At 40.5% G+C, this 19240-nt stretch overlaps 1 protein-coding gene and 1 pseudogene across 5 annotated transcripts in view; one reads left to right on the forward strand and one right to left on the reverse strand.

Annotated features, from left to right (window-relative positions):
• The window catches only part of ANKS1B (ankyrin repeat and sterile alpha motif domain containing 1B), a 1156475-nt gene that overhangs the window by 1089631 nt on the left and 47604 nt on the right, over nucleotides 1-19240 (reverse strand). The gene's annotated exons all lie outside the window — the stretch shown is intronic.
• Nucleotides 8247-9978, forward strand: LOC106990180 (thiosulfate sulfurtransferase/rhodanese-like domain-containing protein 2; annotated as a pseudogene).

The raw sequence follows: 19240 nt of genomic DNA on the forward strand, positions 1-19240 counted from the left end.
AGGCCCCAGAGAACCATAAATAATACAGTTTCTTTTAAAAAAGAGAAAAACAGAAATTTTCGTTTTCTTTCATCAAGTTAACAAGAAGTAAAACAAATTACAAAAGCTGGAGTGAAGCGATTAGTTTCAAAATAACTGCAAGGCAAGAACTAAATTTAGGTCATCAAGACTAAATTAAAACAAAATTTTTTTAAGACTAGATAAATGCCAGAGAAGGGGACGACAGAGGATGAGATGGCCGGATGGCATCACTGACTTGATGGATGTGAGTCTGAGTGAACTCCGCGACTTGGTGATGGACATGGAGGCCTGGCGTGCTGCAATTCATGGGGTCGCAAAGAGTCGGACATGACTGAGCGACTGAACTGAACTGAAAGGCCAGAATCATTTCATTGTTATGGCAGTTCAATCATAAGTCAGGGCTTACAGGAGTATCTCACTTATCAAAATAAATATATTTTTAAAAACTGAAAAAGTTTGGAAATTTTCACAATTCAAGTCACATTTCAAATGCATTGGTTCAGTCGCTAAGTCATGTCTGACTCTTTTGTGACCCCATAAACTGTAGCCCTGCAGGCTCCTCTGTCCATGGGATTTCCCACACAAGAATACTGGAGTGAGTTGCCATTTCCTCCTCCAGGGGATCTTTCCAACACAGGGACTGAGCCCGCATCTCCTGTACTGGCTGGCAGAGTATTTACCACTGAACCACCTGGGAGGCCCCCTTCAAATGCATTCAGTTCAGTCAGTTCAGTTTAGTCGCTCAGTCGTGTCTGACTCTTTGCAATCCCATGAATTGCAGCACGCCAGGCCTCCCTATCATCAGCTCCCAGAGTTCACTCAGACTCATGTCCATGAGTCAGTGATGCCATCCAGCCATCTCATCCTTGGTCGTCCCCTTCTCCTCCTGCCCCCAATCCCTCCCAGCATCAGGGTCTTTTCCAATGAGTCAACTCTTCGCATGAGGTGGCCAAAGTACTGAAGTTTCAGCTTCAGCATCATTCCTCCAAAGAAATCCCAGGACTGATCTCCTTCTTCTGATCTCCTTCAGAACTGGTTGGATCTCCTTGCAGTCCAAGGGACTCTCAAGAGTCTTCTCCAACACAACAGTTCGAAAGCATCGATTCTTCGGCGCTCAGCTTTCTTCACAGTCCAACTCTCACATCTATATATGACCACTGGAAAAACCATAGCCTTGACTAGACGGACCTTTGTTGGCAAAGTAACGTCTCTGCTTTTCAATATGCTATCTAGGTTGGTCATAACTTTTCTTCCAAGGAGTAAGCGTCTTTTAATTTCATGGCTGCAGTCACAATCTGCGGTGATTTTGGAGCCCAAAGTGCATTGCTGCTGCTGCTGCTGCTGCTGCTAAGTCACTTCAGTCGTGGCCGACTGTGTGCAACCCCATAGACGGCAGCCCACCAGGCTCCCCCATCCCTGGGATTCTCCAGGCAAGAACACTGGAGTGGGTTGCCATTTCCTTCTCCCAGAATGCATTAGGAGTTTACTAAAATGCATTAGGAGTTTACTAATTAAAGGTATCCTGAAATGAATCCTTTCATACTGCAAAATCAAACAAAATAAATAAAAACTACTTGTTTTTTGATTAACCACCAAATAGAAATAATACCTAATATTAAGTGCTTAATTCTGTGTACTAGTTTCTGTACTCTTGTTTTACATCTGTACTCTTCATAGAGACCTTGTTAATGCCCACACCCTATCCTCTTGAATCATCTGTGAGTTCTCTTGCCATTGCTATGCACAGTCATACTGATGCTGATAGCTTCCCACTTTAAGGACCCACAGCTTTTCCTCCACTTCCTCCCTAGGCTTCCTGGGATCACCTTCAAAATACATTTCCTGCCCCCTAAATCCTTAACCTCAGTGTCTGCTTTTGAAGAAAACCCTAATTAAGACTGTTGGTAATAGAAGTGGTACTAAAAAACAGACTCTCAGAGTGGGATTCTAGAATAGTATCACTTACTGGTCAGCTGGCATCAGGGATCCAATTTCTATTGATATATGAGTGGTGATAACCCATACGATGTCACAGCAGCAGAACGACTAAAATTCTTACCTGGGGTGGACTGAAATGTAGAAGAGGAGGAAGGAGAACGTACAAGCTTACACAACAGCTCTAATACTTGAAATATATGGGGGCAATCATAACTGTAATATTCTGGAGTTAGTATTTGTTAACTGCTCTAAAAAGCTCTGAAGAATGGGACCAGCAGGCTTGGGTAAAACGCCTATCAAAATGCAGAGCAAGCTGTAAAAAAAACAGAATGCTGTGAAAATCAGCATTTAAAGTAAACCTTATCTCCTATGCCCAGAGAGCAGACTGTACTGAAAATTAGGTCTAATATTTGACCGAGTAGCTGAGCTACAAAGAAGACTAAACATACAGCCTTAGCAGACCTCCCTTGCTCTGATAAGAAGAGAGTCAGATAGTGAAACACGGGATGGTGATATTGGGTTTGTTAAGAACATTGAACACTCATATTCTGCCAAAGCCTCTGGGCTGAAAGGATCCACTCCATTCCCTTTCATAAAGGAAAGCAGCCTCTATCTGCTTGGAGATTTGCGAAGGCAGTATTGAGGAAGATGTCCGCCTCAAGATCTGCCCTGCCTCCCCTCATCACCTCTAGACCAACAAATTTGGTCAGATCTTACTCATAATCACTCTAATTGTGAAATACAGTCTCTACTATGGGAAAAAATAGTTTATTCATCAAAAAGCTTCTGACCCTGTCTGACATGTATTATTGAGAATTGGGCACACATACAGAAGTGTATGTTGAGGGTGTTAAGCTGAGGCAGGGGGCAGAATACCAGAGAGAAAAAAGTGTATTTACACAGAGGCACTCTCCTATGACTCAGACTATAACTTCTAGCAAGAAAACCTTAATGAGGTTCTGAAACAGTGACGGTATGTCAATGTGAGTTAGAGGATTCCAAAATAGAAGGCACCAGAGCATTTAACCATTAGAAGCAAGATTAATGTATTTGGCATAAAAGACAGTAAGGTCAGAGCAGCAACCAGAGAACCTTGACCTTCAAGGCCATTTTTCTTTGTTGAGGCAAAAGAGATGGGTAGTATGTTCATTTGCTAGGGCCTCCATAACAAAGTTCCACAAACTGAGTGACATAAACAACAGATATGTATTGTGAAGGCAAGAGTCCAAGATTGAGGTATCAGTAAGGCCAGTTTCTTCTGCAGGCTGATAGCATGGGTTCCATCTCTATTCAAGTGGTTTGCTGGCAATCTTTAGCACTCATTGGCTGGCAGAAGCATCACTCTAATCTCTATCTTCATCTTCATGTGGCATTCTCTTGTATGTGTTTTATATGTCCAAATTTTTCCTTTTTATAAGACCCAACCATGTTGCATTAGAGGCCTAATCTATTCCAATATGGCCTCATCTTAACTAATTATGTCTTCCATGACCTTACTTTCAAATATGGTCCCATTCTAAAGTATTAGGGTTTAGTACTTCAACATATGAATTTTTAAGGGACACAATTCAACCCACAATTAGTAGAAAATAACACTATTGCTTGACTTTTATGGCCAAAAAAGATGGAGGACTTAAGAGTGGAAGATTAATGTGTAGTTTCCAGATCTGAGCCAGTTCAGAGACCTAAAGCCCATGAATGTAAGGGGAGGACGAGTCCTTTCAAGCAAAAAAAAAGTCAGTGTTTCTCCATTCATTCTCCAAAGGGATGTGCTGCCATTTACCAGAGTAGCTCAACAATGGTGGCAGAGTAATACTCATCCCACCCAGGGACTGTTGGATATAGTTTCAAAGCTAACATTGACACTAGGGTACCCAAAATATGTATATGGCCACCCAGTGAGAATAGAAGCATATACAGTCCAAATAATAAAAGGAGTCCAGGTCCAAGTCCATCTCACAGTTGGCCCAATGGGTCTACAGACCCACCATCTGGTTATGTATCTGGCCCTTGAATACATAATTGAAACGGAAATATTTAGCAGCAGCCAAAACGTAAACATTGGTTCTTTGACCTGTGAAATAAGATCCATTATGATAGAAAAGGGCAAAGGAAGCCCCTGATATCCCTTACCCTTTACCCTCTTTCAGGTAGTAAATCAAAGGAACAATGTAGCCATGTGCTGCAAAAAAAAAAAAAAAATTGTGCAACTCTCAAAGAGTGGCTCCTGCACAAAATATACAGCTCACAGATGGATCCATTTGATATGTTTGTACAAGATAAAAATCCACTATTACACTATAGCCCATGCAGGAATGAACTACTTCAGTGTTACTTAAAATGTGGTCCACAGATGAAAGCAAGCTCACAAACTGTTTTTTATCATTCCACAACAAGATAGATATATATATATATATATACGCAAGTATGAACAGTGAGAGTACACAGTTGAAAACATTTATATTAACTTTCAGTTCAGTTCAGTTCAGCTGCTCAGTCGTGTCCAACTCTTTGCGACCATGAATAGCAGCACGCCAGGCCTCCCTATCCATCACAACTCCCAGAGTTCACTCAAACTCATGTCCATCGAGTCGGTGATGCCATCCAGCCATCTCATCCTCTGCTGTCCCCTTCTCCTCGTGCCCCCAAACCCTCTCAGCATCAGGGTCTTTTCCAGTGAGTCAACTCTTTGCATGAGGTGGCCAAAGTATTGGAGTTTCAGCTTCAGCATCAGTCCTTCCAATGAACACCCAGGACTGATCTTTAGGATGGACTGGTTGGATCTCCTTGCAGTCCAAGGGACTCTCAAGAGTCTTCTCCAACACCCAGTTCAAAAGCATCAATTCTTTGGGGCTCAGCTTTCTTCACAGTCCAACTCTCACATCCATACATGACCACTGGAAAAGCCATAGCCTTGACTAGACAGACCTGTGTTGGCAAGGTAATATCTCTGCTTTTCAATATGCTATCTAGGTTGGTCATAACTTTACATTATCGCAAAAACCAAGTGTGTGATTTTATATTTTACAAAATGATCAATCATGATGACTTGGAACAAAAAGTCCTTCACATGGTCAGTCTGAGTATCACTATTCTAAAGGACAGGAGTGAAAGAAAAATTCCAACACCAGGCAGAGGTTCATCATCTTTGTATGAGAGAGAAGTGGTTTGAGGTAAGGATATATATGAATTGTTGGTCAATGGCTAATAGCTCTGCTAATTTATCAGGAGCCTGGAAGGAGCAATAATGGATGATCAGACACAAAGAGGTCTGTAAAAGAAGCATGCAGATGACCCTATAGGAGTAAACAGAGTAGCCACAAAGTGTAAATGAGCATCTAGGTGGAAAAGATGATCCACCTCATGTCAGACAGCCTCTGTCCTTAACCATGTTGATGTTTATAGAGCAAACATGGAGGCTGGGATGGAAGTTATGTGCATGGGCACAAAAGTGTGAACTCTTTTTCACCAAGGACGATCTAGATATTTTACAAATATTAACTACCTGTGTTAGGCACCAAAGACACATACATGTAAACCACAGCCCCTGGGAAGGCAATGTCTGTGCTGAGTGCTAAAGTATGAACAGAATTTAATTGTGAGGAGAAAAGAAGCAATGACTTCCCAGGAAGAGAAATGGCACACACAAAGCCATTTGGAGAACCAGACGGAGTATAAGTCTGAATCAAGGGAGAATGCCAAGATAAAGGTAAAGCTGAGATCATTAAATGTTTTGGACACCTTTTAGGCTTTTATAATGAAGGTGATTGATAACTATTAAAGGATTTTAAATAGGAGAGGGTTTAGAGAAAAAGAAAGGATATATTCAAAAGGGGTTTTTGAAAGGAAGTCAAAATTTGGTAAAACAAGGAAGAGGAGGCTGGTGGGCTACAGTCCATAGGGTCGCAAAGTCAGGCACAACTGACCGACTTAACTCATAGCGCAAGGAAGAAAGATGTCTAGGACAACCCAGGTTCTTTTCTAATCCCTACATCCCCTTTGAAGAAACTTCTTCTTTGAATCCCTATTTTATTTCTACCTTAGTGGACTTTTGTTTTTGTACTTTAGTCACATTTCTCTCCTCCTACTGATAAACTCTTTATGGGCAGACACTATGACGTATTCCCATTACATGGTCAGCAGAGCCAGAGCTTAGGTTTGGAAAGTGAGGCACTCACTTTTGGGTTTATGTCATGGCAAAGCTGAATCTGGGCTTCTCGGTGGCTCAGCAGTAAAGAATCCCACCTGTAATGCAGGAGACATGAAGACAAGAGTTTGATCCCTGGCTTGGCAAGATCCCCTGGAGAAGGAAATGGCAAACCACTCCAGTATTCTTGCCTAGAAAATCCCATGGACAGAGGAGCCTGGCTGGGCTACAGTCCATAGGGTCGCAATAGAGCCGGACACGATTAAGTCACTTAACGGTAACAATGACATATCTGAATCCCTTCTTTATTTAAAAGCTTGATATTTACTCACTACGGATTTTTTGCATACACTGATTTTTTTAAACACTGCATTAAAATAGTATTTATCATGATTACCAAGGGTTTTTTCGCATCCTGTTAAATTTTCTACCCAAGGCAAGTACCTCACTTACCTCATTCTAGTTTACCTGCCCTGATTGTCAGCATCTAATAACACAAGCAGGTACTTAAATGCATGCTGAATGGGGAAAAAGCAAACTAATGGCATAAACAACAAGATGGATGGTGATGCACCATTAACAGAGGCAGTGACTACAGGAGGAGCAACAGAGTCTGGAAAAGATGATGAGATTATAATGCATGTCAAAACACTGCATAGTGTATTATCTTATAGATCATTTATTATTCAACACTGGAAGCATTTATAATAGGAAATATTAAAGACTGCTAGTACTCAAGGAATTGTCCTCAGGATATTTCCTCATTATCTTTTTAAAACATATTAATATTTGAGTTATTGAAGCAATATCCAATCTCTTAGCTCAGTTTATGAGTTACCATTACTTAGGACACCAATATGAACTGCTCATTATACAAATGTATAATTAACACTTACAGACTTTGCCATTACACTACCAATACTCTGGGATTGCAAAAGAGTTGGACACAACTGAGCGACTAACCAACAACCAACATCCTATCAGCAAGGCCTAACCTGACCTCTATGAAATAGCATCTTCATTACTTTATTTCTTTATCCTAATTCACTTTTATTCATAACACTTATCATCACCTAATAGAGTAATATGTTATCTATTTTTCTTTCCCCTTTAAAAAGATGAGCTCCATGAGAACTTTGGGATATGTCTCTTTTGTTGTATCCTCAACACCTAAAATAGATGTCTTTGAAGGCCATGACAAAGGATGGGAGAGTGGTTGAAGGAAGGCTTACACTGGCACAGAAATAAAGTAAATTTAAAGTAAATATTGCTCAGTCATGTCTGACTCTTTGCAACCCCAGGGACCGTAGCCTACCAGGTTCCTCTGTCCATGGGATTTTCCAGGCAAGAATACTGGAGTGGGTTGCCATTTCCTTCTCCAGGAGATCTTCCCAACTCCAGGGATCGAACCCAGGTCTCCCGCGTTGTAGACAGACACTTTACCATCTGAGCCACCGGGCACAGAAATAAGACAAAGCAAATAAATAAAGCCCTGTATGGATAGAAAACTGGAGTTAGAGCTCAAGAGAATGTGAAAGAAATCCCTAAAAAAAAATGAAACTGCAAACCAGAGCAATAAGCTCAGGAGCTTACCTACAATTTATCTTGGAAAGGTTTTCCAGTTAGGTAACCAATGAGATTGGGTTTTTACAGCCTTTGACCAGATGAGATCCAAATCTCTGTAGAAAGCTGGTACCTTCAATGGGCTATCTGCTTGGGTATCACTAGCATACAAGATGAAAAGAAATGTGCTTCGGCCTGGGCTCTGGGAAGAATGAAAATAGTCTTCTTGAGAATTCTTGACTATAACCTACCCTCAAGACTTCCAGCTTTAAATTTATACTATCTACACATGGTCCTAAGCACCAAAATCAAAATAAACACTAGTTTTGGGGTGTGCTAGTTATCAACTTATTGTATCTCAGCTCCAAATCCTCTCTTCTTTGTCCTGCTTTGTCATGTTGGGGCTTGACTCTATAAATATTTCTCCTGTGCTTGATGACACAATGTTAAGCTTTGTCAAGAGTATCTTGAAGGGGCAAGGTTGATCAGCCCATTAAGAGGTAGGTCAATGGCCTAACTTCCAGAGTGAGGACATAGTTAACTGAAAGAAATATGCCCACTGATGAAACCAAACCAGATGGCTTCTTTCACCCCACCAGACCAAGGAGATGACCTGCAGGCCTGTGTTTTAAGGTTTTCAAACCTGGATTTGAAAGACACAAGTCTTATCAACCCCAGTAGCAGACTCAAAGCAGAGTCAGATGTCATTACAAAGAAGAAATACTCATTTGCAAAGAAAAAGGCATTTGCCCTTTTGTCAAAACTAAAGAAGTTCCAGCACCTCCTTTTAAATGTAAAGAAAAATGGTGGCATCAGCAACTGCTTACAGACCCAATCAGCATCCACAGACATGTGGCAACACAACATGCTGATGAGATTTTCCAAACCACTTGCTTTAAAGCAGCTGGCTGTGACACTGAGCACCTCAAAGAGTCTAGAGTCTGCAGACAAAAGGAACCCTTTCATAGAGGACCTTACCCATAACCATGAAGTGTCTGCTTGGCTCCCCGATATAGGCTGCTTTTGCCCTGATGAGCTGATGAATGACGGAGGGTAATGATGAAGGGGAACTTGCTACTTTATTACTGCTACTGTGACCTGAAGGATTCTGACTGGGTCTGTGCCTGGCAGACAGCTCTGTGTCAGCAACTGCAATTCACAGGCAAGACCAGAAAGAGGCTTCACCTCTTTCTCAAGGAGCCTGGATGTGATTGACAATGCTCATCATAGAACTCTGGAGAGCCACTACTAATTTGTTTTGCTATGGAAGGAATGAATGGGACAGTTGGTGGAAGCAGATTAGCCACCAGACTCTACATAGAACTGATGCTTTACTGCCCACTGTTTGAGGATTACATGTGTAAGGACAATTTTAAGACCAGCAAAAGAAGAGTTTACTGTTTTCCTGAACTGTGTGTTGGTGAGTTTGAAGAAATTGTGCCCATGGGGATTAGTCCCAATAAGACCTCCTACAAGAAGCCCGGAACCCATTTATCCCTAGGTGAACTTCACAAAATAGAAAATTTTCTGTCTCAGGAAAATCAAGAAGAAAGTGATACAATCCTATGGGACTACAAAAACTCCTATGAAAGCAAAATAGGACAATTCTAGGGCTCCTTAGCCCCAGACATCAGGAAATTCAGTCATTTCCCTGGCTACTTTGATGAAAATCTAGAACTTGTCAAAGAGAAGAGGGTGCTGATGTTTTGCACTGTGGCATCTGCTGTGAGTGGGGTTCAGTCAACCTCAAAGCTAAGGGAATGTGCAAGGAGTGTTCCAGCTCAAGGGTGGTCCACAAGTACCTGGAGGAGTTACCTGATGGCTTTTACATAGGGAAGCTGGTTGCTTTCGATGAGCATCAGGTCTTATCCTTCAACAGTGACTTAGTGTCAGAATGTTCCTACTATGGGGTCCCATGGGACCAGTATAAACGCTGCTTTATTCCCCAGTACTGTCAGCTTGCCTTGACCTGCCCTCCCTGCCAAGAACAATGATTCACAGCCTGTTGTGTCACATGTCAAAACAAACGAAACAGACAGTCTGCAAGCCCAGCCCAGAGCAGCTTTAAAGAATAATGCAAGTACACAGCCCAAGGGGCACATGTACCCAGGGAGCTCTCACAGCAGGAGTCACTCCCCAAGAGCCCTGGGCCCAGGCTGGCTATTGATGAGGGTGGGCCATGCTTATGTGAGCAGTCCTATCTGCATTTCCCCACACAGCTAGGTTTGGGGTTACATGTACTGGAGAATGTTAGGGCTATACCTAACAGAGAAATGGGGACCTGTAACAGAAACACAGAACTTCAGTGATCCCAGAGCCACCATGGCCAACTGGTCACCATGTCGGCCACCTGTCCCTCACAAGAGGAGGGAAGAGAAATTTGGGGGCCAATCTCTTACTGGAGACATTCTGACTCAGAAGATGCAAGAGCACAGAAAAAGGCGAGCTAGGTGGGATCCCAAAGTTGCTGAAGGAAAGAGCCTTGAGCCTGGTGAGCTGACCTGCTCCTTCTATGCCATGCAACAGGGCTGGCAGTAGTCGTTTTAGGTATCCACAAACCTGTCTGTCCCATGGCAAAGGTGTGAAAGCTGCACAGACCTGTAAGTGGAGCCCTCTGAACCAGGCCCCTTAGGTTAATCTGCCATCCAGCCCTCCCCTCCTCTTTTCTCTGCAAGCCTGAGAGCAGTAGACCAGATAAGGATCTGTAAACTATGGCATTTGGCCCACCTCCTTCTATAAACAAAGTTTTACTGGAATAGCCACACCCATTCATATACATATGATCTATGGCAGAATCAAGCATCTACAAGAGAGACATGACCTGCAAAGCCTACAGCATTCACAGGTATATCTCAGAGATATTCAATTCGAAACCACAACAGTGAAATGAGTTACATGAATTATTTCATTTCTCAGTGTATATAAAAGTTATGCTATAGTCTATTAAATGTACAACAGCATTATGTCTGAAAAACCAATGTACATAACCTAATTAAAATTTTTTATTGCAAAAGAAAAGGTAAATTGTTTCAAATAAATTGATTTTACCCATTGAATACAATAAAACAGAAGTTTTTTTGTGAAAACATAATACAAAGTTAGTAACATAATTCTCACCTAACAGGCACCCTTTTCTCCCAGTGGTAAAGCTGACTTGAATTTTTCACAAACTGAAATATTCCCTAATCACATCTAACATTCAAAGAAATTCTCAGCTACTTCTTTAACTCAATAGATATATTTTTTAGTATCTATTTATTTATTTATTTATTATTTGGCTCCACCAGGTCCTAACTGTGGCATGTGGGACTGTCAATCTTTATCGCAGGATGCAAAATCTTTTTTAGTTGTGGCATGTAGGATCTTGGAAGAAAATTTAGTTGCAGCGTAAGACATTGAAAGAAAAGCTATGATCAACCTAAACAGCATATTAAAAAGCAGAGACATTACTTTGCTGACAAACATCCATCTAATCAAAGCTATGGTTTTGCCAGTAGTCATGTATGGATGTGAGAGTTGGACTATAAAGAGCTGAGTGCTAAAGAACTGATGCTTCTGAACTGTGGTGTTGGAAAAGACTCGTGAGAGTCCCTTGGACTGCAAGGAGATCAACTAGTCAACCCTGAAGGAAATCAGTCCAGAATATTCACTGGATGGACTGATGTTGAAGATGAAACTCCAATACTTTAGCCACCTGATGCAAAGAACTGACTCCTTAGAAAAGACCCTGAAGCTGGGAAAGATTGAAGGCAGGAGAAGAAGGGGATGACAGAGGATGAGATCATTGGAAGGCATCACCGACTCGATGGACATGAGTTTGAGCAAGCTCCAGGAGTTGGTAATGGACAAGGAAGCCTGGCGTGCCATGGTCCATGGGGTCACAAAGAGTCAGACACGACTGAGCAACTGAACTGAACTGAATTGAATGTAGTATCTTAAGTTGAAGCAAGCAAACTCTTAGTTGTGGCTTACTGGGATCTAGTTCTCAGACCAAGGACTGAACTCTGTCCCCTGCATTGGCAGCATGGAGTCTCAGCCACTGGACCACCAAGGAAGTTCCTCAATAGTTGTATTCGCTTTTTTTGAAGATTTATATCCCATATCTACATGGATGGTTTTTAAGCAGGTATTTAGGCCAGTAGGCTCCAGTTTCATGTATCATAAGATCGGTTGTTTACATACTCCATTTCACATTCCAAATATCTTCCCATTTTATAGGCTGATAAAGTGTTAATATGTTTTGGCTACAATAAAAATGAAAAACATTCAGAAGAACAAGGCTTTCCAATTTATGTATCTAATGCTTATCAGTATAATTTAAACTTGCTCTATATTAGAACTATTTAGTACAAAACACAGCCCAACCCATATTCCACCATGTAGCACCTTGTGATGTTCCACTGTATGTGTCAACTTCACTGCGCATGGGGTGCCCAGAGATTTGGTCAAACATTATTCTGGGTGTTTCTATGAGGATGCTTTTGAATGAGATTAACATGTCAATCAGTAGACTGAGTAAAGCAGATTGCCCTCCTTAATGTGGGTAGGCATCATCCAATCAGTTGAATAAAACAAAAGGGTTGGGCTTCGCCCATGTAAGACAGAATTTCTCCTGCTTGCCTGCCTTCAAATAGGAACATCAGTTTTTTTCTGCTTTTGACTGAAGCAGAAACACTGACGCTTCCTGGGTCAAGCCTGCTGATCTTCACACTGGAACTACATCATCAGCTCTTCTGAGGCCTCAGCTTGTCGACTCACCTTACATATTTGGGGACTTAGCCTCCCTGATCATGTGAGCCAGTTCCTTATATTTATATTTACTATGCATATATGTGGGCTTTCCTGGTGGCTCAGCAGTGAAAAATCCACCTGCAATGCAGGAGATGCAGGTTTGATCCCTCGGTGGGGAATATTCCTTGGAGAAGGAAATGGCAACCCTCTCCAGTATTCTTGCCTGGGAAATCCCATGCACAGAGGAGGGTCCATGGGGTCACAAGAGTTAGACATGATTTTGCAACTAAACCACCACCGTGTGTGTGTGTGTGTGTGTGTGTGTGTGTATCATGCTACTGATTTTGTCACTATGGAGAACTCTGACTAATACATAATTCAAATGATCTCCTATTGACTCTTGCTAAAACATCTCTCCTAAACAGCTATACATGCTCCAAACCTTTTCCCATCTCAAAAGGTATTACAATTATCATCCCCTTTCCTCATTTCCCCCAACCTCCATCCCACAACCTACTGGAAATATTCCTACCTCATCTCTAATTATTTAGTTAGAATATGAACTGGAATCTTCTTGAAAATCCTTTCTATCCTCTAGGCCACTGTTGCTTGGCCAATGGGAAGGGAGAGACATCTGATCCAAGCTGAGACAATAAAAAGCTACACATACAAATGAGATTTTTTTTTTCAATTTAGAAACTGAAAGAGAGTTGACTGAAGTCCCTTTTTACCAGCAGCCACGTGCAGTAATCAGGCCTAAGAGAATAAAGTAAACACACAGAGGCAAAAGCTAGAGCTGAAAAAAGGGCCCTGCTTACAATACCCAACTCCCTTGTCCCATTCATTCCTTAAGCTTACCCTCACCTTGCCTCTCAATCTCAGTCACATTAGTAAATAAATTCTCTTTTTGGCCTAAGCTGATCTGAATTAGGTTTCAGTTTGTTGGAGCCAGAAAAGTAAAAAGAAAGTGAAGTCGCTCAGTCGTGTCCAACTCTTTACAACCCCATGGACTATAGCCTACCAGCTTTCTCTGTCCAAAATCTATGTCCTGGGGTTTTCCAGGCAAGAATACCAGAATGGGTTGCCATTTCCTTCTCTAGGGGATCTTCCAGACCCAGGGATCAAGCCTGGGTCTCCTGCATTGCAGGGAGACACTTCACCCTCTCAGCCACCCCAATTGTGTGCAAATCATTATGGAAATTTACATAATTGAACAAATTAACTTCAAGTGGTTTCTATACTCACTAGATAAACTGATAAACTTTCATAAATTGATATTATTCAAAATATTACATGTGTTCAATATTTGCCCTAAAAACATCACTAACACTGAGGCTACTTAAAATGCAAAGGTTACCCAGGAATACTCTCTCTTTGCTAATGTTTATAAGGGACTTTTTAAATTAGAAAGCACAATTAAAAACCATAATGAGCTCCATGTTATCTGATGAACACTATAAGGTCCCATTAAAAATGTTATATTAAAAAATATAATACAGTAATAAAAAATCCTATGAAGTGTTATGATCAGTGAAACTTTCAGGAAAACCATAATATTTATAAAATGGGGTCATCAATAAATATCTTTTTGGTATTTATAACTTATAAAACAAAGTTTTAAGTTTAGTATTTTCTTAAACTCAGTTGGAGGAAGGCTGAAATTTATTATTTTCTTAAAAATCACAAAATCCCTATTATAGAGAGCACATTTATTATGAACCATTAATACATAAGTCATATGGAAAATAAACTAGTCCCCAAATTTTTATTCAATAAAATCAATGTTATCCTATTACACAGGAAAAATGATGGCTTTCATAACTAAAATTCAGAGATAAACACATAATCTTTGATACCCAGTCTTTATTCACTAATTTCTAAAGTTGCTAATAATGGTTTTAATAGCTGGTTTATCTAATCTCATTGTCTGTATGTATTTTCCTGAATGATGTGCTATGCAGCACAACTGTGAATAAAGACAGTATGAGAAAGAAGGAAACACACATATGCACTTTAAAAACAAACTTGATAAGAACTTAGTCATGAGAGGTTTTAAATCCCATCAGGATCATAGTTCCACGTAACTTTTCTTTTTCACTCATTCTAATTTCACCAATTAGGAAAGGGAATCGGATACACTGAGTTAAGAGAGGAAAAGGAAGCATGGAAGGAGTTAATACTTTTAATGACGTAATTAAGACAATTAGATGTTAAGAAGTAAATAAGTTAGTAAAAGCTTTAACAAATTATAAGGCTCCAGAATCATGTGTATCAATTAGATACACATTTTGGCACCCAAACAATGAAATGTTAAGAAAGATTTAGAGTCCATTTTAAGGAAAGCATTTTAATCAAAGAGTCTGTCAAAATGAAACGAGTTAATATAAGTAACATCAATGAAAGGTTTGGTGGGAAAGATTATAATCAGTTCAGTTCAGTCACTCAGTGGTGTCCGACTATTTGCGACCCCATGAATCGCAGCACACCAGGCCTCCCTGTCCATCACCATCTCCCAGAGTTCACTCAGACTCATGTCCATCGAGTCAGTGATGCCATCCAGCCATCTCATCCTCGGTCGTCCCCTTCTCCTCCTGCCCCCAATCCATCCCAGCATCTGAGTCTTTTCCAATGAGTCAACTCTTCGCATGAGGTGGCCAAAGTACTGGAGTTTCAGCTTTAGCATCATTCCTTCCAAAGAAATCCCAGGGCTGATCTCCTTCAGAACGGACTGGTTGGATCTCCTTGCAGTCCAAGGGACTCTCAAGAGTCTTCTCCAACACCACAGTTCAAAAGCATCAATTCTTCAGCACTCAGCTTTCTTCACAGTCCAACTCTCACATCCATACATGACCACTGGAAAAACTATAGCCTTGACTAGATGGACCTTTGTTGGCCAAGTAATGTCTCTGCTTTTCAATATGCTATCTAGGTTGGTCATAAGGAGGTCTTAAATAGTAAGGTATCTCAGAAGATTAATACAACAAAGAAAAAGACATGGATTCTTCATACATCTCATAATGAAGAAGAGAGTATAAACTGAGAGGATAAATACTATGCTAGTTTTGTATAGATAAGAAGGAGGTCATATATACAAATATACTTGTCTATGTGAGAAATAGATTTAAGGGACTAGATCTGAGAGACAGGAGTGCCTGATGAACTATGGATGGAGGTTCGTGACATTGCACAGGAGACAGGGATCAAAATCATCCCCAAGAAAAAATAAATGAAAAAAGCAAAATGGCTGTCTGGGGAGGCCTTACAAATAGCTGAGAAAAGAAGAGAAGCCAAAAGCAAAGGCGAAAAGGAAAGATATACCCACTTGAATGTAGAGTTCCAAAGAATAGCAAGGAGAGATAAAAAGAAAAGTCTTCCTCAGTGATCAGTGCAAAGAAATAGATGAAAACAATAGAATGAGAAAGACTAGAAATCTCTTCAAGAAAATTAGAGACACCAAGGGAACATTTCATGCAAAGATGGGCTCAATAAAGAACAGAAATGGTATGGACCTAACAGAAGCAGAAGATATTAAGAACAGGTGGCAAGAATACACAGAAGAACTGTACAAAAAAGATTTTCATGACCCAGATAATCATGATGGTGTGACCACTCACCTATAGCCAGACATCCTGGAATGTGAAGTCAAGTGGGCCTTAGAAAGCATCACTACAAACAAAGCTAGTGGAGGTAATGGAATTCCAGCTGAGCTATTTCAAATCCTAAAAGATGATGCTGTGAAAGTGCTGCACTCAATAGGCCAGCAAATCTGGAAAACTCAGCAGAGGCCACAGGACTGGAAAAGGTCAGTTTTCATTCCAGTCCCAAAGAAAGGCAATGCCAAAGAATGCTCAAACTGCTGCACAATTGCACTCATCTCACACACTAGTAAAGTAATGCTCATAATTCTCCAAGCCAGGCTTCAGCAATACATGAACCATGAACTTCCAGATGTTCAAGGTGGATTTAGAAAAGGCAGAGGAACCGGAAATCAAACTGCCAATATCCACAGGATCATCAAAAAAGCAAGAAAATTCCAGAAAAACATCTATTTCTGCTTTATTGACTATGCCAAAGCCTTTGACTCTGTAGAGCACAACAAACTGTGGGAAATTCTTAAAGAAATGGGAATACAGACCACCTGACCTGCCTCTTGAGAAATCTGTATGCAGGTCAGGGAGAAACAGTTAGAACTGGACATGGAACAACAGACTGCTTCCAAATAGGAAAAGGAGTACGTCAAGGCTGTATATTGTCACCCTGCTTATTTAACTTCTATGCAGAGTATATCATGAGAAAGGTTGGGCTGGAAGAAGCACAAGCTGGAATCAAGATTGCCAGGAGAAATATCAATAACCTCAGATATGCAGATGACACCACCCTTATGGCAGAAAGTGAAGAGGAACTATAAGAGCCTCTTGATGAAAGTGAAAGAGGAGAGTGAAAAAGCTGACTTAAAGCTCAACATTTAGAAAACTAGGATCATGGCATCTGGTCCCATCACTTCATGGCAAATAAATGGAGAAACAGTGGCTGACTTTATTTTGGGAAACTCTAAAATCACTGCAGATGGTTGACTGCAGCCATGAAATTAAAAGATGCTTACTCCTTGGAAGGAAAGTTATGACCAACCTAGACAGCATATTCAAAAGCAGAGACATTACTTTACCAACAAAGGTCCGTCTAGTCAAGACTATAGTTTTTTCAGTAGGCATGTATGGATGTGAGAGTTGGACTATAAAGAAAGCTGAGCACAGAAGATTTGATGCTTTTGAACTGTGGTGTTGGAGAAGACTCTTGAGAGTCCCTTGGACTGCAAGGATATCAAATCAGTCCATCCTAAAGGACATCAGTCGTGAGTGTTCATTGGAAGGACTGATGCTGAAGCTGAAACTCCAATACTTTGGTCACCTGATGCAAAGAGCTGACTCATATGAAAAGACTCTGATGTTGGAAAAGACTGAAGGCAGGAGAAGGGGACGACAAGATGAGATGGTTGGATGGCATCACTGACTCAATGGACATGAGTTTGGGTAAACTCCAGAAGTTGGTGATGGACAGGGAGGCCTGGTGTGCTGCAGTCCATGGGGTCGCAGAGAGTCAGACATAACTGAGAGACTGACCTGAACTGAACTGATGTATAGAAACTCTACACTAGGATACATCAAAAACTGAAAAGAAAGGTTACCTCTGAACCAAAGGACTAGGGGACTGGTGAACTGGGCTAAAAACACTTTTCATCATACATTCTTTCAAAGGAATATTTTGAAATATTCTTTTCAAATATTTGGAATATTTGAATATACGTATTTCCTATTCAAATCAATAAACAAATTTAAAACAAAAAGCATAAACCATGAATACAAATAATTCTTTTACAATTAAAATACGTAAATGACATGACAAAGATACAAAGAACACTACAGATTCAGGGGACAAAGAGATGGCATTCATCTACACAAATAGAGAAACCATAAACAAGGGGATGGCACATGAGATGGGCCATAAATGAAGGCTAGAACAGTTCTATAATAGAAATCATTCCAGGGAAGAGAATACCTGAGTATAGAAACAAAGCTGAAAAGAGATGAAGCTTGTTTAGGAAAGTGTTAATGTAGATATGTACACTATATATAAGGTGCCATGCAGCTTAAATCAACACAGATCCATCATCTCACAGTTCCTGTGGTAAGGAGTCTGGGTTAGCTGGGTCCTCTGGTCAGGATCTCACTAGGCTGAAATCAGTGTCTGTCAGGACAATGGTTTCATCTAGAGTGTGGGATCCTCCTCCAAGATCACTGGTTGTTTCAGAACTCAGTTCCTTGCTATTGTTAATAATGACCTCCATTCTCTTGCTGGTTGTCAGCCAGAAGCCACACTCAGCCCCTTGATGTCACCCCCAATTCCTCACTACATGGTCCCCTCAGTAGGCCCTCTAATGCTAACTCATGTTGATGTATGACAAGTTTTGAATTTCCTGAACTGCAGGAAAAATCCTTTTAAAGGCTCACCTTATTGGATCAGGCCAAGTTTTTTATTAAAGTGGACTGAGTTGTAACCTAATCACAGGTGTGATGACTCAACATATTCACAAGTTCTGCCCAAATTAAAATGAAAAGGATTATATAGGAGCCACTTAAGAGGACCATACCAAACAAGCACACCAGAGAATGAGAATCTTGGAGGTCATCTTAGACTCTGCCTAGCATAGATGGTAACAAAAGATAAAAATAAAATCTCTTCAGAGCTATACCAAAATTCATCTAAATAGTTTTCCCTCCTAACATATATGCATAATTACAGCTGCATCTAAGGACCTCACCACATTTGGTAACTGTGTCTTCTTTGGTTATTCATGGTACCATTTACTATATGGTTTTGTTTAATAAGTGGGAATATTTGCCTCTCTTTCACATTTAACATGAACCATCCCTCCCTCTGATTATCATATATTGTATTCTTGCATTCTAGTTTCTCTGTTACTATTAGATTAATATTGACTTACTAAGGTCTTCCCCCATTCCACAAAGACCCAAAATCTTTGTTGTGTATTTCCCCCTCGTTGGATTTTATTTTTCTGACCTTGTGTTAGTTCATGCTATAAAACTGTTTTTTGGTATTCTATAGTTATCTAGCTTCCACCTTATCTATCCAAGGAGAAAGAATTGCAAATGACATGGCTTTGCAAAATGTCTGCCTAGGGCCATATGGATATTAAGTATACACATAATTAATATTTCTACAGTGCTGAATATGATTCTTTAGAAGCACAAGTCTCAGAGTTAGAAATGCTTCTCCTTTGATCTGGCAGCTCGTAATTTTTCTCACAGACAAAAATAAAAA

The sequence above is a fragment of the Ovis aries genome, chromosome 3 (genome assembly GCF_016772045.2).
Source record: "Ovis aries strain OAR_USU_Benz2616 breed Rambouillet chromosome 3, ARS-UI_Ramb_v3.0, whole genome shotgun sequence".
NCBI lineage: Eukaryota > Metazoa > Chordata > Mammalia > Artiodactyla > Bovidae > Ovis > Ovis aries.